The sequence below is a fragment of the Peromyscus californicus genome, unplaced genomic scaffold, assembly GCF_007827085.1.
Source record: "Peromyscus californicus insignis strain IS unplaced genomic scaffold, ASM782708v3 Scaffold_11__1_contigs__length_118956290, whole genome shotgun sequence".
NCBI lineage: Eukaryota > Metazoa > Chordata > Mammalia > Rodentia > Cricetidae > Peromyscus > Peromyscus californicus.
This window is the reverse complement of record NW_026294402.1, coordinates 75590575-75615952: the sequence shown is the minus strand read 5'-3', so window position 1 is coordinate 75615952 and position 25378 is coordinate 75590575.

Sequence of the window (25378 nt, the reverse complement as noted above, 5' to 3'; positions counted from 1 at the left end):
TCCCCATGATCTATTGATGTCTGCACTATGTCCATATATTCTTCTCTGTGATCAACCCATTTATTGTTAAGAGTAGTGTGGGATGACACATCCCTAACAGGCCTGAGAGCCAGCTGGCCCAAACCAGTAATAAGATACTTTCTAAGAGCCAACCTGAGTCTGCCTAAGGGCCTTCGCAACAGCAGCTGAGACATGATCTGGAGATGACCTGAACCAATGAGAGGCAGCCATGTCACACCAGCAGATGCATATTCATCAGACATTCCCCCAGGGTGGGGTAGAGGCTATATAAGGCTTGCCTCTTCCTGAATAAACTGAGCTTGTTGTTTCAACATTCTCCCAGAGTCTATGTCATTGACTCTGTACCTACCTGGCCCCCTCCTGCAAAGGACCCTGCCACAGAGAAGTTTCTTTGAAGAAGGGTGGTAGCTATACTTATATCTGAAGATTTGGGAGTTAAGAAAAACAGTTGAAAGAGAACATGACACATTTGCTTTTCTGGGTCTAAGAGCACTCAATGTAATCTTTCCTAGGTTCATCCACTTCCTGCAAACTTCATGATTTCCTTTTGCTATATAGCTGAATGGTATTCCTGGCTGGCCTGATTTACTCTGAATTGGCCCATATGGATATACACTGTTGTTTTGTCATTGTGTTGTGTTTGAAGGCATGTTGACTAGTTAAATTGTCCATATTTAAATTACTCTGAAAATTATGTTGAGGAGCTAGCTATGTGGTGGTTTGAAAAAAAAAAAATGGTCCCCAAAGACAGTGGCACAATTAAGAGGTATAGCTTTGTTGGAGTAGATTTGGCCTTGTTGGAGGAAGTGTGTCACTGTGGAGGTGAGCTTTGAGGTTTCCTATGCTCAAGTTATGCCCAGTGTGGAAGATAGTTCACTTCCTGCTGCCTGTGAATCAAGATGTAGAACTCTGCTCTTTCTCCAGCCCCATGCCTACCTGCACGCCACCATGTTTCCTGCCATGATGCTAATGGACTAAATCTCTGAAATTGTAAGCCATCCAAATTAAATGTTTTCTTTTATAAAAATTGTTGTGGTTGTGATGCCTCTTCAGAGCAATTGAAACCCTAGAACTTTCCATAAGCCAGATCATCAGTTGTAGCATGTGTATGTCTGCTGTTACACAGACTCTAATCATCTAGAACAATAAACTTCTACTAGATTTACCTGAAACCCAGATTCTAAGCAATGGCTACATGGCTTGGTGAATCTGAGGCTGGATGGAATAAAGAGATAACAAAAAGTATTGCTCTAGTTTTCTTTCTGTTGACATGATAAAATATTAACCAAAATCAACTTAGAGGAAGAAATGGCTGATTTCATCTTGTAGTTTGAGTCCGTCATCCAGAGCATTTGGGGTAGGAAGTAAGGAATCTAAGTTCCTATTTGGATGCAGGAACTGAAGCAGAGACAGTTGGGGTGTGCTACTTACTGGCTTTCTCCCCAAGACTTGTTCAGTATGCTTTCTTATACAGGCCATGGTCATCTAGGCCCTCCCACATCAATCATTAATTAAGATTATGCCCAACAGAATTGCTTACAATCCAATCTGCAGGAGGTAATGTATGTTCCTTCTTACCATACAACTCAGTTTTGTGTTTAGTTCAGGAAAACTGATCAACAAAAGTGTAAAGACAGTGACTTAATGACTTAAACAACTTTTTGCAATGATACAATGAAAGGCCACAAATATGTCTGGTGTTGGAGGCATTTCTATGTATCAACTGAAAAGATAATAAGGCTTTACACACACACACACACACACACACACACACACACACACACACACACAAACAAATAAATAACCACAAACTTATTTAATCAAGTCTGAATATAAGCAAGTTCATTCTATCTCAGAGTAAGACTAGTTAGTCCTACATAGTTAAACATCAGTAATTTCTCAGTCAAAGGATTTAGAATGGCTCAGTCCTAACCAAGAAAGCAGTCACAAAGACAGGAAACTGCCCTAACTCACGGCTCTCTGTGAGATCCAACAGAGAATGACTTTCCAGCAGGCAGAAGAAAAGGAGTAAAGGAAGGACCCCGGTTGCTTTCTGCATTTTCGGCACTGAAACACGATGATGACCTGAGATTGGGGACATAGGAGATGCTGGGCTAGATGTAAGTTGAGGGCTTTAGTTTTTAACAGGTTGGATTTAGAGTTCCCATGACTCACTCAGAAAGAATTCTTACTCCTATAGTCATCCTCCCTTGTCAAGTCCAATCGTAGTTTATGAAATGAAGCAAGAAAAAAAGAGATTATTGATAAGAGCAAACAACACGGAAAACAGGAAGCAGCAAGGAGACAAAGCGTTGAACCGAAAGGGGAAAGATAGCACTCAGTGAAGTGTAATTACAAAACTATAGTGGCTTTTTTTGTTAGATCTCACAATTTGCAAGGTTAAAGGAAAAGCATTTTATTTGAATAATGTATTTCTCTAGCTTGATTTTGGCATAAAATTATTTATGCCTATGTTGTAGTCAGTGAGGATGCACGTTCGTTCAATTGATAATAACATCACACTGTCTACCTGACACCAAAAAACACAGTAGTGTGGGTTATCTTGACCTGACAGGCTTTTGCATTTGTGCTCAGAGCTGAGGGACACAATACACATGCAAAATGGTGCTTAAGAACATCTCAAAGTGAACACTTTGAGGAATCTTTCCAGGAGCTTGTGAGCAAAGAAGTGTACAGGTTTCCAAAAGTCATAGCCTTTGGGCACAAAACTTTATCTTTGTCTAATCTTTTAATATTTAAAAATATTCAATTTTTATGTATGTATTTAGCCTGCATGTGCACCATATGCATGCATGGTGCCCTCAGAGGCAAGAGAAGGACTACTATTCCCACTGAACTGGAGTTACAGACAGTTGTGGTATGTCAGGTGAATTCTGTGAACTGAATCCAGATCCTCTGCAAAAGCAACAAGTGTTCCTAAACATTGGTCCATCCCTGATCTTTTGTTCTTAGTAGTCAACTCACAACAGAATGTAAACACTATTAGTGTTGGGTTTAATGGATTTCTTCTTCTGTACAATATGTAGTGGATAAATCTCCAATCTTGGCAGTATAAAAATTAATACACAAATAATAGGAGCTAGAAGAGATATGAGCTCACAAGAGAAGAAAGAAGTATAAATCAGGGAGTAAAATTCTCACTCAGAATTTGCAGAACAAAAAGATACAAGAATACTATTTAGTAGTCTGAATTAAAGACTTTAGGAGCAGAATCGCATAATAGATTGGAAGGAAGGAACATTGAGGAACACTGGATAGCTACAAGCTAAATCTTTATCTTGGTAAAAACTTAATAGAAAATATCTGAATACTGATAATCAAAGAATTCCACTAGTCATATTATTTACAGATATGTGGTAAGTTCTGTAAGTAGGGATTGAGAATGTAAGTGAAGGATCTAGTGACCTGTTCTTTCTAAGTCTTCTGCTTTGTCAACAAGTGTTACTATTTGAGTAAAAGAATTTAAATTTTTAAACATAAAGTATGTATTTTGTGTCATCTAAGGGATTAAAAACTGTTCTCAAACCTAGTGCAGTGTTTTAAGGCATAGCTGTGTCATGAATACATATGAACAATTGTGTTAATCAGAAGGAAAATACATAACACATGTACCACTGCGTCTAGAGATGCAAGCCTTAGCCAACAGACATGGCAGAGGATGGTTCGACACCTACTGAATGAGAAACTTGTCTCCATGCTGTCATTCACACCACCAGGCACCTTCATAATCATACTTTCCTGCCTTGCATGCTCATCTACAGGAAGAGAAGCCCTGTCATCCTAACACAAGTGTTCTGGCTGAAGAGTTTTCCTATATGCTGATCATTAAACATTTAGAGATATACTTCAGTCTCTTGAGACTCTAGTTATTCTAAGTTGATTGTTTCATCCATTCAACTCCATGTGACTATGAAACAAGATGTCTCCTGGCCTAGGAGACCAATATTCTGTATAGCTTTTCACTTATTGAATACCTCTTGTTAAAGTCGGTATGTCCTGGGCTTTGCAACATTCACTCTTCTTCCTTCCTTCAGCAGTCTGAAATAGCTCTTCCTTCTGTTTCTTAGATCAAAACATACTCTTCTAACTTCCCTGTTGTCTAAATTACTGAAAGCATTCAGATTTAATACTCCCCAAAGAATTGATGCTTTAGAAGTATAACAATCCTTAGGTCACAAACGCTGCATTTTAGAGCTTACTTGATTTTAAGAAAAGACAGGGGAAGAGCACACACACACATGCTCACACATACACACATGCATGCATGTGTGTACATGCACATGTATACATGCACACAGTCAATTGTGGACTATCTAAGTTTGGAGAAAACTAGGGAAAGCTGACCCTCAAAAGTTCCTTTTGTCAATGGAAAATAAATAGGTTACAGGCTAGAAACTTGCCTCTTGGGTGCTTACTTAGAGCCCTGTAGTATTCTAGTCCTCCTCTTGCAGAGTATTCCTGTAATCACATTTTTTTCTACATTTTCTAGAAACAATGTATATTGTTGTTAATTAAGTAGACAAGCTACTGCCTCTTCCCTTTCTGACTTCCTCCTGATCTCAAATCATCTGGAGTCAAGAAGCAATGAAATGGCCATAAACATTTCAGAATCAGGTTAAAGAAAAGCTATTTGGGGATGTATTTCCTTGGGTATAATAAATGTATGATTCATCTTTTACATCTATTAAATTGTCATCACTGATATGAATAAGAAGATGTACAAACCTTACCATTACTAATACAGAGGACTCATAAGTAACAGAGTAGCAATAAGATTTGAAATGTATGAAATGAGAAACTGATCAATGGAGACATCTGCTAGGCATCACACGTGTAAAATGATAGGATGAGGGTTCTGTTCTCACTGATGACAATTACAATGCAGGTTGGAGATGCTCAACAGAGTACTGACTGTTCCTTCAAACATTCAGTTCCTGTAGCATGTGGTTCACAATAACCTGTACCTTCAGCTCTGGTGGGATCAGTTGGCAATAGCCTCCACAGCACATGCACTGATGTGCACATTTATACATATATATAACCAAAAATAACACAAATAAGTATTTTTGAAAATGCAAGTTCTATCTCTCAGGAATATTTTTGGTAATTCTATACATACAATTATCATCACAACCTAATAGTTTATAAGAATCTCTCAAAGTAGAATTTATTAGAATTCCTATATTTGTACACTATCCTATTTAGGACTACTATTGCTATGATAAAATACCACAACCAAAACCAACTGGGGAAGAAAGGGTTCAACTGGCTTAGGCTCCCACATCTGTAGCCTATCACTAGAGGAAGTCTGGACAGAAATTCAAACAGGACAGGAATCTGGAGACAAGAGCCATGGAGGAGTTACTGACTTGCTACACAGGCTTGGTCAGCTTGTTTTCTTATAGAACTCAGGACTACCAGTCCATGCATAGCATCAACTACAAATGGCTGGGCCTTCTTAACATCAATCACTAATTAAGAAAAGATCCTACAGGTTTTCCTTCAGCCTGATATTATGCAGGTATTTTCTTCTATTTTTCAAATATTTATTTATTTGTGTGTTTTATGTATATGGGTGTTTTGTCTGCATGTAAATCTGCACACCAAAAGAGCAAATCAGATCCCATGGTACTGCAGACAGTTATAGACAGTTGTGAGCTGCCATGTGGGTGCTGGAAATTGAACTCAGGGCCTTTGAAAGAGCAGTCAGTGCTCTTCACTGCTGAGCTATCCTATCCCTCCAGCACCCTGGGAGGTATTTTCTTAATTGAGGTCCCCTCATCTCAGATGACTTTAGTTCAATTGACATAAAACTATCTGACACATACATAAAACCAAAAGCAGTACTATAAATATATCTTATAGTAAAACCTCACATGAACACACTCCAGCTATTAACAAACAAGTTTCAATTATTATACTAGAGAAAAGCTGGATTACCTCTCTGCGATCTGTATAGAGATTATAAGAGAACTATTTGTCTTATACTGAGGTCATTAAACTGCATGGGAGAATTTTGCAGAAATTTGTTGAGTCAATTATTTAATGTAGCAAATTGTTTTCCTGGGCTTTTAAAATATTTTCATAATATGAAAGTCACTTAACTTTAAAGTTTTATTTTTTGGTCTACATAAAATTAGATTTGCATCTATTTTTATTTTGAATTTAAAATGTTCTTTTTTTAAGAGGGCCTTCACCAGGTAAATGTTCTGCAGACAAGGCAAAGCTGGACTTTCCTCCTACATGTGACATAACACAACATTTGAGGCCAAAATATGAAAAACTGGGGCTATTTCTAATCATGATATTGTTAGATTCACATGACATGTATAGCAAAAAGACTGTTTCCATGGAATAAAAAATGTAGACATATCTGGTTTAAGCATGCTGATAGTTGAAACTTATATAAAAAATTCTATTAATTGTACCAATGTTCCCTAACTTCCTTTTCCAGGTTATCTTTTATATTACTTAGTGATTAGCCAAAAAAATCATTTAGATGTTCTGAAGAATTCTAGGCACTTTCACAAGCAAAAACATATGCTAAGGCATGTCACTCATTTGAAGGTTGTTAGTGGTATAACAGCAACAGAAATCTCATTTGGGTACAACTGAATTAGCTCTCCTAAATGATTCCCCAGAATCATAAAAAATGAATGGAACCATCAAAGCAGAAATGAATAATTAAAGTTGTGCTCTAATTTTGCACATCTATGAAGATCAGGCAAGAACAAAGAGAAATAGCTCTGGATGTTTATTCTCTATAGATAGGAGCTCAGGTTTTACAATGATCACAATGGGAAGATTTCATCACATCTGTGTGTTATAAAGTGCTTGCTATGTGTTTGAGGATGAGTCGTGCAAATAAAATGCTGAGGAGTGACATCTAGACTCAAACTAAAAAAGAGAAAGGAGGAAAACAAGAAAGAGAGAGAGAAAATTGGGTAAATCGGTCATGCTGAGTCTATAGGTGTGAGAAAGTAAGGGAGAAAAGCAAGCACTGCTGAGTACCTGTGTACTGCTCCCCACCACATACAATCTTCATGAAACTCAGTTGGTACTTACTATAGTAACTATTTTTACAGAATAAGACCTTTACAGAGAATTACAGTAGCTCTACAAAGAGCACATATCCGCAAGAGCTAAAGCCCAGAATTGCAGTCTGCTCTGTCTGACTCCAAAGTTTGTGCTCTGTCCATTCTCCAGGCCTGGGTCTGTCAAGAACAGGCCTAGCAGCAGAGCCTCAGTGAGTATAGTGTTAGCACCTTCTGTAGTAATAATAATATAACAATACTGCTAATGAGGAAGCAGATATTGTGTTTACCATGTGCAAGACACGACTCTAAGTACTTTCATGTACATTGCTTCAGTTAATCATTCTAACAAATATGTATTAAAATGCTACTAATGCCACTTTACTAAGGAGAACATTGGCAGCATGGGTTTCTGTCCATTGGGTTTCCCTTTCCATTGTTTCCATGGATAATCTGAACTAAATGGTTTAAGAACACTGAAGAGATTCTACACGTCAGTAAAGACCAGACTAGGAGGGAAATAAAGACACATTTTGAAAACAATGGTAAATCTCCAGGAACAAAGTGTCCCTTTTTCATATTTCCTTCCCCAAAGCATCTTGCAAGCACTATATCCGTGACATAAGCACAACTTGAATGTGCAGAAAGTAAATTTCCATTCAGCCATTGTAATCCCACTTACAGCAGTTAAACAGACACAGAGGCGCACACAAGCAATCGCACACTACATGAGAGCACATGGGACTCTTTCTTTTCAAATCCTTAGACTTTATGACACATACTTTATAAATAGTAGCAGCATATGACATAATTTAAATAAAATTATTTTCTCTAACTCATTTTAGTTGGAAATTTTAAATTATGCATAAACTTAAATTTATGTAAGATTTGCATACGAATGAAAGAAAGTACCCTTGGTTCTGCAAAATCACATCAGAGTTCTACTTCTGCCAGCTCTTTATCACTCTTAAAAGATGCTCAGAGTCCTGGCACAGCAGCAGTTCTTGAAGACCTCTGCACACTGAACTTATCAGTCCAGGCAAAGTTCCCCATATCCCCACTAAATGCAGCAGATGATCACAGTGTCAGACTGCTTACTCAAAGCTCTTCATCCACTTTCTATTGGGGCTGTTCTGTTTCACCAGTCTTGAAATCGGTTATGTTTTCACCCAAACAAGCTTATGCCAGCAACACACATTATTCTAATTAGAACATGACTTTAATAAAAACAAGTGCTAAATATAGCTGTTCCTATGAAAACTAAATTGAATTTTTTGGTGAAGTTAATAAAGATGAGTTATTAAAATAGAAATGTCATGAAATTAGATACAGAAGAAACACATAAATATTATGGGAAATCCTCAAAATTCCAAAAGAGATTGTGAACTCTAATTACCTTCCAGAGCTTCCAAAGCATTCATTTTAGTACCATAAAGACATCTGAATTTATAATAGATATTGCCCTTGAAGGGCTAAAGACTTACTGATTCTGAGTCACACCACAAGAAAGAGCTGCAGCCGTGTGAAGAGGTTTGTCTGTTCCTATGAGAACTACTCAAAAAAAGCAAGGTATTGAGATGCACACCTCTAAACCGCAGTACTAAGAACGCTGAGGCAGGAGGACAGCTGCAAGTTCAAGACCAGCTTGACTATAAAGTGTGTTCAAGAACCCAGGCTATCAGGAGTGAGGAGCTGCCTCAAAAGAACCGAAGAGGCAAGGAAGCAAAGGAAGGAAGGAAGGAAGGAAGGAAGGAAGGAAGGAAGGAAGGAAAGAAGAAAGGAAGGAAAGAAGAAAGGAAGGAAGGAAGGAAGGAAGGAAGGAAGGAAGGATAGGAAGGAAGGGAGGAAGGAAGAGGAGGAAGGAAGGGAGGGAGGGAGGGAGGGAGGAGAGAAGGGAAAGGGAAGGCAAGACAAGACTCAAAATGTAAAGTACTTGAATTTCGCTGCCTGAGGGGCCAGCTGATCCAGCACGCCACAGGGCTCAAAGGGCATCCAAGTCTGTGTACTATTCTACTTTTATTATCTGAAAGGGTTAAGGGAAAAAGACACTCACACACTCTCTTGATGGTTTTCTTCTTTATTTATTCTTCTTTCACATTCTCTCTATTCTTTATTTCCCTGGTTATTTCCTTCTCTCATTCTTGACATTGTCCTTCTAACTCCTTCTAACTCTCTTGATGATTTCCTTCTAATTCTCTCCTTTTTGATGTTTTCCTTCCCCTTCCTTCTAACTCTCTCTTTAATCTTTCCATTACAGCTTATATACCCCAACAAAATCTTTCAAATAATATAAAAATTACAATGTGGTTGCATTCTATTTTTCAAGTGAGTGATAGCAATGAATACAAGTAAAAAAAAACAGCATGTTTTCCATATCCCTTAACATGATTAAACATTTCACATATTACAGGTGAAAAACAAGTTGTCTCAAGAACCCACATACATTCATACCCAAGCAACTTGTTATAGATTAACAGTATAAGCAAGCAAGGAATTATTCTTTTATAATAAGGCTACATTTTTAGATTACAAAAGAAAGACCAATCATTTTATTATTTATCTTGAAAGGTAATCTTATAATAAATTTTAAAGGAATCATAAACCTTAACTTTTATACATGAAAAACAATCAGTCAGCTCTACTTTCAATCTTTAGGGTACATACCCACTCATCAATAGTATTTTCTATCAGGAGACGGAGGGCAGAAATGGATATAAGGAATTGAATCATCACCTTTGGTCATCAACCAATCCTAGCAAGAAAGGAATGCCAGCTAATGATAATTGGGCTGCTTTGTTCTTGTTCCCTGACTTTAAAGAGGTCCTCACTCAGCTATGCACCATTCTAAAACTTTAGATTGTCTTCTTGGATTATTCACCTCAAAGCTATTTGACAAAAGCATCTTAGTCTAACTTTAAGTTATTTTCAAAGCTTTGTTTCAGCTATGATACACTCTGAATCCTGTGAACAAATCTCCCAACTTTAAGAATTAAAAGAATTTGAGTCAGCCTGGCTCCTGGGAACTCAATTGTTTTTCCTTAATCATTAACCTGAACTCTGATTCCTGAGGTGAAACTCATAGGTCTTAGCTGTGTGACACCTTCCTTGTATTTATTTTTTAATCATCAAAACTCTATTTAAAACTAACATTATTATTATTAATTAGACAGTACATCTTAAGAATAAGTCATCTTCATAATAATCCACAGGCAAAAATGCCCAAGAGAATGGGAAGTTTCCATGAGATAAACACACTACATTACAGGCAGTGGGAATCTCCCCACACCCATTCACACCATGGCAGATAACAGAGAAAGAGAGCACCAGCAGCAAACATGAACAGGCACAGCAGAAGCAAAAGAGCATTCTGGAGATCTGTGGTTTCAGGGCCTTGCCTATCTGAGATTCACCCATCAGGGATTTGCCTCATTGGTGGGACTGACAACTCAAAACTTTAATTGCCAACTGCTGCTCCTCTGACATGTCCACCAGCACTTAAATGTATAAATGATACACTTTGAAAGGGTGGGGGCAAGGGGAATAGCTCAGTTCATACTTGCCTTGCAAGTATGATAACCTGAATTCAATCCAGAAGACACATAAAAGAGCTTGATGTGGTAAATGAACATGAGACCCCAGTGCTAGGGAGGCAGGACACAGCCTAGTTGGCAGATTCACCCACCTCTTGCCTCTACATGTACAAACACTTGTGTGTACCCAAACACAAATAGTGTGAACATACACACACAAGTGAAAAGCAATTAGAACTTAAAGATAGAATATTAATAAGAAAGCCTGTTATTTAAAACATTTGAAAGTTAGTTTTCAAATTAATAAAAGTCAAAACTGTCATTACTTATTAGGAAGCATAAAATTATAACATGCCACTCTTGTTTGATGGCGAGAACTAATCATTCACATAGGGTAGTTAATATATGCATAAATTATCATATTTTAGTGACTCTGGGATTGTCTTCACATCTGAATATTTATGAAATGTTCAAGGACCTTACTAACATTAATATTTATGAAGTATTTCTTTTTCTTTTTATTCAATAATGATTGTAATGGAGATAACACAGGTAATTTCTAGTAAAATTCACCATTAAAATTATCCTTAAGGTATATATCCATCAAATGAAGAAAAAAATTACAATATAAAAATCTAATTGGTAGCTCTGAAGTGAAAGTCAATAAATTTGAGTTTTCCTGTGAAGTTATAAAATGAATACTAATGAAGTTCTGCGAAGTTTTCTCCCAGGTTGTAGTCTATGAGTGATCTTAAGGACAAACAAATCAGAAGTTGTAAGAAATGTGAGGCCATATCGTTGAGGTGTAGTCTGGTGCTTTCCCCTCTCCGTGCCTGAGCTTATGTACAGCTTGTGTCCTCTCCCTTCCTGCAGCATTCCAATCCAAACACATTGAAGGAATTTGTCAATGAGCATTCGGTGAGAGCCATAGTAGTTTAGTGAACAGTAACATACAGCTGTCTGTTATCAAAGAAAGACTGCTTTTAATATTTATTGTCAAAATTCTAAGACTTAATAGACGCGCATTGGTCTGAGAATGATGGCAGATAGGAAACACCCTCATATAGAGAAGTGCATGAATGTTTCTCTCTATTTTATGGTAGAACTGGAAAAACTAGGCAGACCTAGTTTTAATAAACATTCTGATAGAGACTAAGCTTTTCTGTTGAAACAATAGTCTGGATACACGCATGTACCACTTACCTTCCCTTAAACCCTGCTACAGTTACAGTGAAAAAAATTAATGAGACATCACTCTGTAAAGCCAAGGAGAATAAGTGTAAATCACACACACACACACACACACACACACACACACACACACACACACACAGGCTAAAACCATTCTGAGGAGTGGGAGACTATAGTATGTTGCTAACTGACTATGTAAAGCAGAATAGCTATTACATAAGGGCTAAAGTGTGTTTGGAGCCAAGAATTAGGAAATATGCATTTCTGAATCAAGCACAAGTGTTAGGGTTCTCCAGAAAACAGAAACACTGTGTAATTTCAAAGCAGAAGGGTTGTCTCTACAGCTTTATGAGGTACAGTTAAACTCTTGGCTCATTTGTAATAGCCATGGAATTCTTTTCCACTCTGAGATGGTGACGGTTACTCTCGAGTGAACTTAAACTGTCTCTGGGCTGAGGCTATGAGCCATGAGCTAAGACGGAAGCTCTAGTGCTAGCAACAGGGAGGTTGAGGAAAGGATGACAGATGAAAATGGAGAGCCCCTGGGGCTCCTGGAAATCTGGTTTATATCTCTAGGTGTGAGATTAATGATATCCTCTTAGGAGAAGCAGACTATGAGAAAAGGTCAGAAGATGTTGACTACTGTGGAGACTGTAATGAGACGGCCACTCCCCAACTCATCAGAGAAGTCTGGACGCAGCAAGCCTTGCTCTTGCCAGACAGTGCACAGCCAGAATTTAGAGTTTCACTCTACAACATGAAATGACAGCTAAGAATCACCTGACAACTGAGAAAAGACTGTAACATGAAATCTAGATTTTAAAGCAAACTACTCAAAGTCAACAGAGACTAAGTTAGAAGCAAAAGACAACTTTGAGCTCACTATTCCGTGTATATTTTACTTAATATATAATTATACTAAAGATAAACTTTTACATATACATATTTCTCCACATGAACACATACCACTATATATACATCTATTATATAATAAATGTAATAGTAAAAGCACAATAACTAATATCTGTTTTATCAGCTTCAACTGGACATTATTTTAAAAGAAGCATCCAGAAAACCAGAATTGTTCAGTGTTAAAAATATTACTGTAGAATCTACTTTGAAAAGTTTGTAAGATGACTCAATTTTTTTTTAATTCAGATAGAAATAAAATCAAAGAGAGAAGAAAATGGATGGCAGTTAATGGTGCTTAGCTTTCAAGGAAGAGGAATTCTAGCCCAAGAAAAGAGAATTGTCAGGATAAATATTCTGAAATAAATCACACAAACTGGTTTTCAAGACTGGATGTGAACATACATAGATTGAAAGAAATTGCCAAGCAAAACTTTACCATAGAGCATCATCAGAAGATGAGAACTCCGGGGGGTGGGAGAGCTTTAAAAAGCAATGAGGAAACACATAAGTACTGAGACAGAGACACCAAAGTTTGTCAGACTTGGTCATAGCAACTTGGGAAACTGAGTAGCACAAAGTTTCTGGATTCTAAAGTAAAATGATTTCCAGCCCAGCATTGTATACTCAGCCAGATTATCATTTAGAGTGGAAGGAAGGACAAAGGCATTTTCAGATATACAAGCTCTCAAAATCTCAGTCCACTATACTCTGTTTCAATTAACTCCTGAGAATATATGTCTTAGTGAACCTGAGAGTAGACAAAACAAAGAAAATGAGATATATAGCAAAAGAGAGGCAGGGAGAAAACATCTAGAATGGCAGCCTTGTTACATACTAAGAAACCTAGCTCCCACTGGACTCAAACAATAGAAACACCAGGAGGAAAAAGATGAAATGGTTATGTGAGAATCTGAATGTATTGGACAACTTATAATCATGTTGGAGATCTTTGATATGAACTACTAGCAAGTTTATTAAGATCAATGAATTTTAAAACAATATAAAATTTCATATCAGACATTCAGACAAGAAAAAATATTTTCATATCCTATACAACCAGTTAAATAGTTTCATATAAGCATTACAACATAAACACCATATGTCTACCCAAGAATTTAGAAAAAATAAATCTCAACAGTGTGCAAGGGACATGAGTAATTAGGAGAAAGAGGATATAAAAAGTAGTGGAAAAACATGGAAAAGTAAAAAAGTTATGGAACAGTAGCAGAGACATGCTGCCATTAAGATGAGGTAAAAAGAGGAAAGAATTCTTGCCTCTTGAGAAGGAGCCTTGGAACAAATGTAGGGGCATATTGGGGGGAACTTTTTCTATTATAAATCCTGTTAGTTGAGTTTTTACACATATTTGTTTTATTGTTGTTGAAAATTATATTTAAAAACTGAAGAGAGCTGGGTAGATGGCTCAGTGGGTAAGGTATTTGGCCCATGTCTGAGTCAGGGTCTCCAGTGCTGTGAAGAGACACCATGACCATGGCAACTCTTATAAGGAAAACATTTAATTGAGGTGGTTCACTTCCAGTTCAGAGGTTCACTGCATTATTATCATGGTGGGGGCCACGACAGTGTCCAGGTAGATGTGGTGCTAGAGTAGTAGCTGAGAGTCCTACATCTTGCAGGCAACAGGAGGTCGACTGTGACACTGAGCAAAGCTTAAGCAAAGGAGACCTCAAAGCCTGCCCTCATGGTAACACACTTGCTTCAACAATACCAAATAGTCAGCCCTGAAAACATACACAGACAACATTAAAATTTAACATTATGTCAAAATAAACACTAAATGCAGAGCAACACAGCTTTCCATCCACTGAAAAGACTGGTCAGCATCATCTTTAGTTGGTGCTCCACCAATCATTTTAGTCACATGACTGCTTTGACCTTCTCAGACCACCATGGACCATGGGAGATTCCAACTCAAGAGATCAATGATGGCAGAATAAGTGAGGTCATAAAAACTATGCATGCAGCATGCAGAGAAAGTCTTTCTCAGGGGTGGATTTTCAAGAGCAGCTTTCAGCCTCACCTATCTGTTTCTCTGCTGCTGGAAATACTAACTAGATAAATATTAACAGAATTCAGAGAGCAAACTTGTTTCTAGGGAGAAAAAATATTAATGACAAAGGTAATTCTGATTAATAAGGAAAGGCTTCCTGTACAGAGCATCAGACAAAAGTATAAGCATTTTCTTTCCCAGGGAGTGTTAAAGGATAAGTCAGTATTGGGCCAGAGAAGAAGAGATCAGTTTTTTACTCCAAGTCAATGCTATCACAAGTCAGAATGTCAAGAGAAGGGCCGTAAGGGACACGTAAATGCCATCTCCCCTTACAGGTATCCAGGTAAATGATTCCAAGCTTGCCACCTCTGAAACTAAGGTCAGAGAAATGTTCACATTGATTTCTCTGCCAACCCAGACGCAGATTAATGACCATTTGTCCAAGCAACTCCTCTCCAGGATAATGTCCATCCACTATGCTGTATGAGACACTATTTCTGGGGGAGACATACCACAAACATCTATTCATTACAAATAGATAACCAAAAATAGACCAAAGTAATGATCCTATAAAAACTCCAACCTTGCAAACCAATGAGTTTGAACTATGTGGACAAGTATGGGTGACTCAAAGGCAACTACATCACAGAGAAGCCAACCAAGCTTAGGCATCATCTCATGAAAGCTGCAACCCTGGTAACCTCTCTCCATGCCCTGCAGGCAGCTCAACAGTAAGTGTTTGCTATGTCTATGACTTGTGGCAAGGGCTATGTGATCTAGTAGGTTTCAGTTCTCCAGGATTCATAAGGTTGCTTATTTCCTAACTCTTCTGAACCTCCCTCTTCCTTCTAGGGGGGATGTTTCAATTTGGAAGAAATCACCACACAACAGACTGGAAGGCAAGCTTGTTGTCTTGGCTCCCTTTTCCAGAAGTCTCCATGGACATCTCTTTATATCCACTGACCAGGGTCTTATATAGTATCTATTCCTAAACCAGTCACTGCAAAAAGCAGAGGAATCCTTTAGCTGGTCTGGACTAAAAGGCAGTCAACCCTTTGTTGACGGCAATGATTAATACCAACATCCAGATTCAAACGAGAAGAGAAATAGTTGTGGTTTAGGAAGTCAACAGTGTATGCCTCAGATGCCTTCCAGAGACTGCAAGGTAGAATCCATGTGAGTCTTGGGTTCCTCCTCTCAGGCTTTGCCTGTTCTGTGTCCAAACTCACAATTTAAAAACAATAAATACTGGGTCCCTTCATTCTACATTAAATTTCTCATCATTTCTCCCTGTCCCGATTATTTTTATAATCTAAAACCTCTTCCAAACACAGTTGTACCATGCCTCCTCTCTCTAGCCTACCATAGTTTGGAATTTTCTTATTTGGTACTTAAGATTTCTGCTTCATGTCACTCAACCTCACAGTGCTGAAGTCAAGTTTGTGGAAAATAGAAATGGTGTCATACTCCTGTTCATCTTTTACATGATTCCAACAATTGGGGTGTCAGAGACATTAATAAATACCCAAAAATTATTTCATCTAAAAGCCTTTTAAAGGAAAGTGAAAATACACACCAAGATTTGTCACGTTCAAACACATGGTAAGACTCTATTGTTAAAGACATCCTGCACTTCAACTGCAGGACATAGAGAAATAAGTCTGAAACCAATAAGGAAGCTTCCATCCCGCTGGCTAGCTTCTGCAGTACCAGAAGGTACCGTACATGTTACTGGGGAAGAAAACACATCAGTGATCCTACCCAGTGCTGGATGCTGCATGTTGAACTATCTGTTTGCCAGGCAAGTTACACCCACTGGAGTAATAGTGCCACAACTGTCACAGAGTAGCTAACCGCTTTCGAGTGGGATTTGAGATCTGCTCCATAGAAAGGAATTAACTTTGGTCAAAAGACTAAAGCTGAGAGGTCATAGATCATAACGTAGAATCTGCTACTGTTATTTTGCTAAATGGTCAAATTGCCTGCTGAATAAATATTAAGTTGATACCCACAGCTCTCTACTTTGGTCAGAGAAGTTTTTTTTTTTTTTGCAGTGAACAATGGTCAGTGCAAAGACACATGACTGGGCAGAGTTCTCAGCTCAGAAGAGTCAGTGTTCAGGCCCTAAACATGACATCTCTGTTATCTGCATCTACCCCAAAGCTCAGGGAACACGACAGGTAAGGAGGCAGCTGGAGATGGGAGAAGTTCTGTGTGTGTGTGTGTGTGTGTGTGTGTGTGTGTGTTTGTGTGTGTGTGTGTGTGTGTGTGTGTATGTGTGTGTTTGTGTGTGTGTGTAGTGTATGTGTGTGTGTGTGTGTATTAAGATAGGTCACTTTGAAACTAACTTCAGTGTAAATTTAAATCAGTCTGGCTATTACAAACAATGCTGATATGAACATAGCTGAACAAGTGCTCTTATGGTGTGGTTGAGCATTCCTTGGGTATATGCCCAAGAGTGGTATAGCTGGATCTTGGGGGAGATGGATTCCCAATTTTCTATACTAGATGGGGAACAAGGATGACTTGTCTGCTACTCACATCACCAGGGAGGCTACCTGGAAAACAGGACCCCAAGAAAGACATGGGGATCACCCAATGACAGAGAAATGGAATGAGATCTACATGAACAGCCTGGACATGAGTGGGAGTAGTGAAAGGCGAGGGTCGAGGGAAAGAGAGCTTGGGGGAGCGGGAGTTCCCAGCTGGATCAACAACAGAGAGAGAGAACAAGGAATAGGAGACCATGGTAAATGAAGACCACATGAGAATAGGAAGAAGCAAAGTGCTAGAGAGGCCCACAGAAATCCACAAAGATACCCCCACAACAGACTGCTGGCAATGGTCGAGAGACAGCTCAAACTGACCTACACGGGTGATGGGATGGCCAAACACCCTAATTGTGGTGCTAGAAACCTCATCCAACTACTGAGGGATCTGGATGCAGAGATCCATGACTAGGCCCTGGGTGGATCTCTGGAAGTCCAATTAGCGAGAATGAGGAGGGTTTATATGAGCGAGAATTGTTGAGACCAAGGTTGGATAAAGCACAGGGACAAATAGCCAAATGAATGGAAACACATGAACTATGAACCAATGGCTGAGGGGTCCCCACTGGATCAGGCCCTCTGAATGGGTGAGACAGTTGATTGGCTTGATCTGTTTGGGAGATATCCAGGCAGTGGGACTGGGTCCTGTGCTCATTGCATGAGTTGGCTGTTTGAAACCTGGGGCCTATGCAGGATTGCTTGGCTCAGCCTGGGAGGAGGGGACTGGACCTACCTGGACTGAGTCTACCAGGTTGATCTCAGTCTGTGGGGAAGGCTTTGCCCTGGAGGAGATGGGAATGGGGGGTGGGCTGGGGGGAAGGAGAGGGGGACGGGAGGGGGGAGAACAAGGGAATCCGTGGCTGATATGTAGAACTGAATTGTATTGCAAAATAAAAATAAAAAAATTATAAAAAACAAAACAAAACAAAACAAAAATCAGTCTGTGTTACAAGTTAACTGCATCTTTTGGTTATTTTTAGAGAAATACATTTAAATTTTTAAAACACCCAATGAATTCACAATGACATCATTGAATCTTTGGGATGCTTTTTTTTTTTAGGAAAAGAACTGTTTGTATATGATTCAGCAATTTCTTCTGATTGTCTTTTTCCATTTCTCACTTTATTTTTGTATTTGTGTTTACTGTTATAATTTCTCACTACAGTTAATAATACAATCATCAAAATTAGAAGCATTAGTTAAATCAAATATTGAGGCCTCAAATAGATAACACAGGACAAGTATTTGTTTCTTTCAAATTAGAACTCTAATTTAAATAACTCCTAGAAAGGAAACCTCATAGTCACTCAGTGAATCATGTTTGAAATTCAATGGTCATGTGAGTTGTCCTTTGACCTGTTCTAAATGCTTTATACTATCATTTAAACCCTTTTCGTTTTCTCTATAAAGTTTTACTCCACATCTATATGACTGTGGCTAGGCTTTATCTTGTCTATGTTTCAGTAGAGTCCAGTATCTACGTGATTGTTATTCTGGAGTTTATGAATGTTAATACGAGTCAGGTGTCTTTTCCTACAGATATCAAACAAGCAAAATCCTAAAGACCTTATACCCTTCTAGTTAGGGCACAGGCATGAACTCTGGCCACCAATCAAATGCACTGGGCTGCAGCAGTGATAGAGGATAGGGCTGAACACAGTCAAGAGGAAGTCTTACAGACACTAAGTCCAGGGCCCAGGAGTGGCAACAGGCATCCTGGTGACACCTTTTCTGGGATTCCAGTTCCTTTCACGTGGCTACTTCCCAATACTATTTCTCCAGTTTTTTTTTTTTTCCAGCAATCATGCAATCCTCCAACATTCATCAAATTCCTTTATGGAGTCTCTGTCACTTGTGGGTCAGAATCACAGTCAATGTCTTAGGAAAAGAACATAAACTCAGATAAGAACTCATATCTGTTTCTCATGCATCAAATCATTATTTCATTTTGTTGAAACATCAAAGGTTCTTTTTTTTTGTTGACTTTGTGTTATGAATACTAAAGACATGATGAGATTGTACGATTATGGCTGACCTTCAGATATTCCATGTGGACCACACATGGAAAAGATGTTTCACTGCATGAAAGGCCAACTGATTTCTCTCTGTCAACTTTTAAACAGGCATGGTATTGCATTTCATGGGTAGTAATGAATCTCAGCGATGGACAAGGCACATTATTTTGTTCAGAGTAGCCTGCACATACCTTTGTGTTTAGGAGTTTATTTGTGTATCAAGAGCTCAAGGAGAAGTGTTTACTCTTGACCTTGTGCCTTAAGCATCTCAATGAGCAACAGGTATTTGAGAAAATCAGTCTGTTTTGAATTCTATTTTGAATTCAGCCCAGCTTCTGCCCTGAGGAAGAAGCTGGCTAAATGTGTTATAACTAAGAACTTCAGTTTACCACAACTTTATAAAAATAAGCAATACACTTCATTTTTCCCTAACAGAATTACAGAAGTAAACAAAATAATAAAATCAAGTCTTATTATAAAATCATCAAAAGGACCCACATGGTACAAAGAGGTCACTGCTCCACTGATTCATGTCTAGGAGGCTGTGTTCATTTTCTTCCACCTCTAACTATTCATCACCTCTTGACCTGCACCATCCCTCCTTCCCATTGCCTCTTCTCGGGGGCCCTGCCAGCTCCATCCAGGCAGGTAAAGTTCGCAGGTAAGTGATAAAGAGTAGAAGGGGAGAACGGATGGAACATTTCTGCACTGCTTTGTCTCGCCTCTTCCAGCCAACCCCTTTAATCAAACCACTTACCGTGACAACTGCAGTCCTGTGGTAAACACCTCTTTCAGGTGCCACTCTCACTGGACTCCGATATCTGTAGTTTATCTGGTTATCCCTTTGTCCCTAAGGATAAGGAAGCTGCTTCCTCGGTCTCTGTGAGCACCTCAGCATTCCCTGCTTTGAACCCTGCCTCCCACCCGATTAACTATTTAATGATCTTTGTCTGAAGCACCAGGAGTGTTTTCTGTTTTCTACTGAAACTAGCTTCTTGCAGGATGGAACTACATAATGCATTTAACATGAACCACAGACTTGTTTTCATGCTTTCATCTCGGGAGTCTCTCTCATCAATAGGGTCTATCTACCTTTTAGAGCAGGACTCCTGCAAGTGAAGCCCAGGAAGGCAGTATGAAATCAGAATGATAATCAAGATACACCAATGACTATTGTTGCCAGGAGAATTGGAAGCCTGAGTCTCATTGACTGTTCACTTGTTGACTGGGGCATTCACCTAGTCAACCTAGAGTCAGCACATTCAAAAGATTGTTTGTTATATTTAGGTTGAGACAGAAGGGACTCAATTATATTAGTCATATATTTTATGACCTTAAGCTTCCAAAACTCAGGCCCCTTCCAGTTCCTTTATGACTTTGCCTAAGAGGTGGAGAAAGGGCAGCCTATTCTCTGAAAAGTGCCTCAATCTGCCATGCCAAAATGTGTCTCACACATTGCTTTTCTGTGTTGTCAAGGTCACAAATGTTTTCTCCATCTCACCCTAGCCCCTGTCACATCCAGCTCTGACAGGAACATATCTTCTTGAGGAATCTCTTGTCTATGTAATTAAGGCTTATAGATTAAGGGTTCTTATGTCTCTCTACAGTGATCATCCATTCACTCAGCTTTCCGGAAACCCATGTTGAGCATCTCCGACACAGCTTGCAGAAGACAGGAAGAATAGAGCTACTCTTACCCATCATGCACTGGTTTCTTTCACTATCAGAAACACTTTCCTGATTCTCAGATCTTCAAGGCCTCCTCAATTACTGACGATACAACTATTTTTATATAAATGTTTCAAAGGAACCCAATTGTTATTAGGGCAGTACAAGAAGAGAAGAGAAGGAAGATGTTTATACAGCCGTTTTTACCACTTTTGATAGCCAGAATTTTACTAAGAAAAAAATGCTTCTGATAATTTGATCAAACTGAGACTTACTGCATTTCTTTTTTATTTTATGGTCTCTTGTTTAACTATGAATTATGTATACACTAGTTTTGCTAGAAATCTGAGTTGCTGTAGAATAAAGTGTGATAAGGAAAGCATGTCTCTTTTCCTCTTTGTCTTCATTTGCACAGCACATCACATACACAACACACACACACACACACACACACACACACACACACACACACACTACCCATCGAAGATGTCTGCTGCCCATTCCAATCAACTGAGCATTATTCTTCCTGCTTCAGTGTTTCACATGCTTTCCTTGGTCCTCTCTAAGAGAAGCCCATCTCAGCAGTAAAACCAAGAAGAGCAGATATGATCAAGTCAGCCCTCAGTTTGAAATTCACTTGTGTTCCTCTTAACTGTGTGCCCACCAGCAAGTCACTTTTTCTGTGAGCCATTTCCCTCATTCATAAAACAAAGGCGTTCTCAGAATTTACCCCACAGTATTGTTTGGAACAGTGAGTGCCTGTGTGTGAAGTTTTTTAATGAGCACTTTCCATCAATAAGCTAGCAATTAACTGCTTTGAGAAAAGTGGTCTGCGTCTCCTGTGGTGCCTGGATGCAGGTAGCAGCTAGGATGTTTTCTGCTTTCAACCTCAGGGAAAGACCTGCATCACGAAAGAACACTGGCCTTCGACATTCTTGGCAGAGACATTTGTTTGTGGAAGCCAAAAGAGATTTTTCAGTTTCAAAGGTTTCAGGGCACAAAATTTGTGTTGAAAACAGATTATTTGTTTAAAACAGATGAAAAATCAAATTCCATGTCCTTTGGTTATGGTCAGGGGCATATCAGAGAAAGAACAAAGGGAGAGGCATATAGCTCTTGTCCTGTCCACTGGGCTAGATACCAACAGGGAAAAGTATAAGCCAGTGTATAACCTAGAAACTCTGAAAAATAGTGAGGGCCCTGTCTTAGTAGAACCTGGAACAACTGTCAAGGCTGGGTCCTCTAAGTCCAATATAGGCAATAGGAAAAGAAACTAAATGAGACCTGAAACAATGTAAAAAAAAAAATGTGGTCTGAGCACAGCATGGTATATGAGATAAGATGGATATAGCTTAGTGTAGCAGGATAGTACAGGCTAAGATCAGCAGTGGAAATGTCACATCAGGCCATGTCTAAGAGAAACAAAGCTACAGTAAGAGAGATTAATGACCCTATAACAATACTTACAATATGTGTGAAGTAGTTCCAACCAAATTTACAAACCCCCGAGCTTCTGGAGTTTTCTTCTGGTGTCACTTCAAAGATATAGCTGAGAGAAAAACTGAGGTTGTATAGTCCAAGATCTCAACTATACACCACATCACCAGTATGCACTAATAGACACGAAACAAAACAAAACAAAACTGAAACATCTGTGCAGCAAGTATACTCTAAGGGTTCAGGAGTTAATATTCAAGAGCCTGGAAAGTGAGAAACTAGAGTAGAATGTAGATCACACAGATAGTTGGGTGAATAAGGCCTTGAGCACAATAACAGATCTGCAGTCATGAATGTATGTCAGATGTTTAAAATTAGTAGCTGTGCCCTCAAAATCAAACTTACTAAAGGGATGATTATAAAAGAATGGTATGAAATTTCTGGTTGTTTGCTTATATATGTCTATGTTAGGACAAGGCAGAGGGAAGAGTGTATGAGAACATGACACTGAAAAAGAACAATCCTCTGAACATATCTTATAATGGCTATAGGGACCCCTCATGAAAATAATTTCCTCCATACATAAGCTTAGGGAGCTTGATAGAGGATTCTATTTTGTTGTTTCCCTGAGAAGTTAAATTCCCCTAGATAAGAAGGCAATTGATCAATACCTACCCACACTTAGTATTTCAGTGCAAACCATTACCTACAGAGACTAACATAATCAGAGAAGAGAATGTAAATGTGATGCCAAGTGGGACTACATGTGTCCATATTCCTTTAAAGGAAGCAAGGAAGACACAGGGAACAATTTGGTCTAATTCCTGAGAATCCATATTATTTTTATTTGAAACTCAACAGACAGAGATAGCCTATATTTATTTATGGCAGAGAAAAGAGTTCCTGGAGATATGATGTCCTACTGGCTGAAAGTCTTAGCAAAAAAAGTCTAAGAGATTGCCCATGTGGGAGCAACTACAAGAAGCTCATAGTGTTGAAAAACAGGATCCCCATTTCGTATTTTTCTTGACCAATGCAATGCACTGAGTTGCATCAAAATAATGTCATCTGTTTCTATAGTTTCATGATAATTTTTATCCAGCCTTAATCCAAAAAGCATTTAATACAAATTTCAAGTGATATCATTAACTTAGAAATGAAACAGCTATATAAATGAATGATATACCACAGAGTGCTGGGACTATTTGACAGGTTTCAAGACTCTCGAATATTATTGACTACCCTACTACGGATGAATTCTTCCTGAAACTCAACTGTAGTCAGAAAGTGAAGTGAAAAGCTTTCCATCTGCTTGCCCTTTGTGTTCCCTTCTTAGAGACAGGGTTATGCAATTTCCATAGTGTGGAAACCTGTCTGGGCTAGCAGGTTGGATCAGTGGATAAAGGCATTTGTCAGTAAGTCTGATGACCTGAGTTTGATAACAGGGTTGCACGCAGTAGAAGGAGAGAAGTGACTCCCATGGGTTGTTTTTGACATCTACATGTATACCTTAACATGCACATACACTCACATACACAGACCTACCTTTACATACAAACATGATTTTTAAAAGTTAAAAAAAGCAAGCTGTCTGCGTGCAGACTGGAAATCATCTGCATTTATTTAAAATTCAATCCTGAGCCCCTGCACTTTCAACTGTTACTCCTTTCTTCAGTATTTTAACAATGCCAGCTCCATATAATAAGATACAACTAAAAGTCTAAGAAAGCAATAGTATCTTAAAACATGGGAGGTGAAGCCATTGGTAAGAAACAAGCAAACATTTGTTATGTAAACGGTAGAAGGAAAGAACTACAACTACCTTTACATCATTCCTGAATAAATTTGCATGGCAAGATAATCAGCTAGTGATTAGTCCTAAGTCTTGAAGAGTCATATTCAACAGATGTTCACTGATACTGTCACTCTAAGGATAAATCCATCAACCAGCATGATGTCTAATAGGAAGTGTCAAGTACCCATGGTGACAAGAGGGCTGAGAACAGATTTCATCTTGTTAACTGATAATTACAATAAATTGACCATCATTACAATGAATGAACCTTTTATTCTTTCTACTATGTCATTTCTTCTAGCTGAACTTCCCTCACTAATATTAACTCCTCTTGATTAATAACTTAATAGTATAGCTAGATCTTAGATGAGAAAAAAATTTTCCTTATTTTTATGAGTTAAGAATAATACTAAAAGCCAGGCAGGGGTGGCGCATGCCTTTAAACCCAGTACTCAAGAGGCAGAGGAAGGTAGATCTCTGTGAGTTCAAGGCCAGCCTGGTCTATAGAGCGAGTTCTAGGACAGGCTCCAAAGCTACACAGACAAACCCTGTCTCGAAAAAAAACAAACAAAAAAGATAATAATATAAATAATAACAATACTAAAAGACAAATTTCTTTTTGAAAATATAAAACTGTTTCCCCCCTAGGAGAAAACTGAAGACTATGGTTTCACTAAAAGAACATTGCAATAAAATGACTTCTAATGACATTCTGCTATACCCACAGATCAGTGTCTTGCTCAGCCATCATCACAGAAGCTTCCTCCTTCAGGAGAAGGGAATAAATAAAGAAACTCACAACTTGACAATATGCAGAGAGTGAGACACCTTGGAACATTCAATTCTAAATGGGATGTTTTCATTAAACGCCTTCCCTCAAGTCCCAGGGAACACTACAGGAGGACATGGAAAGGTTGTAAGAACCAGTGGAAATGGAGAGCATCAAGGAAACAGTGCAAGACTGACATATGAACTCACAGAGGCTGTGGCAGCGTGCACAGGGCCAAGCCAAATGGTATCCTAGCACTGAGAGGGAAGTGGACATGAGCCCATGCCTAACCCCAAAACCATCTCCAATTGACAACCCTCATAAAGGAAAAATTAATTTTCTCCAACAGAACCTCACTGGGGAAACAAACAACACTTAAGGGCAGGTCCCATGCCCAACACTAGATGGCCAACACAAAACAAACT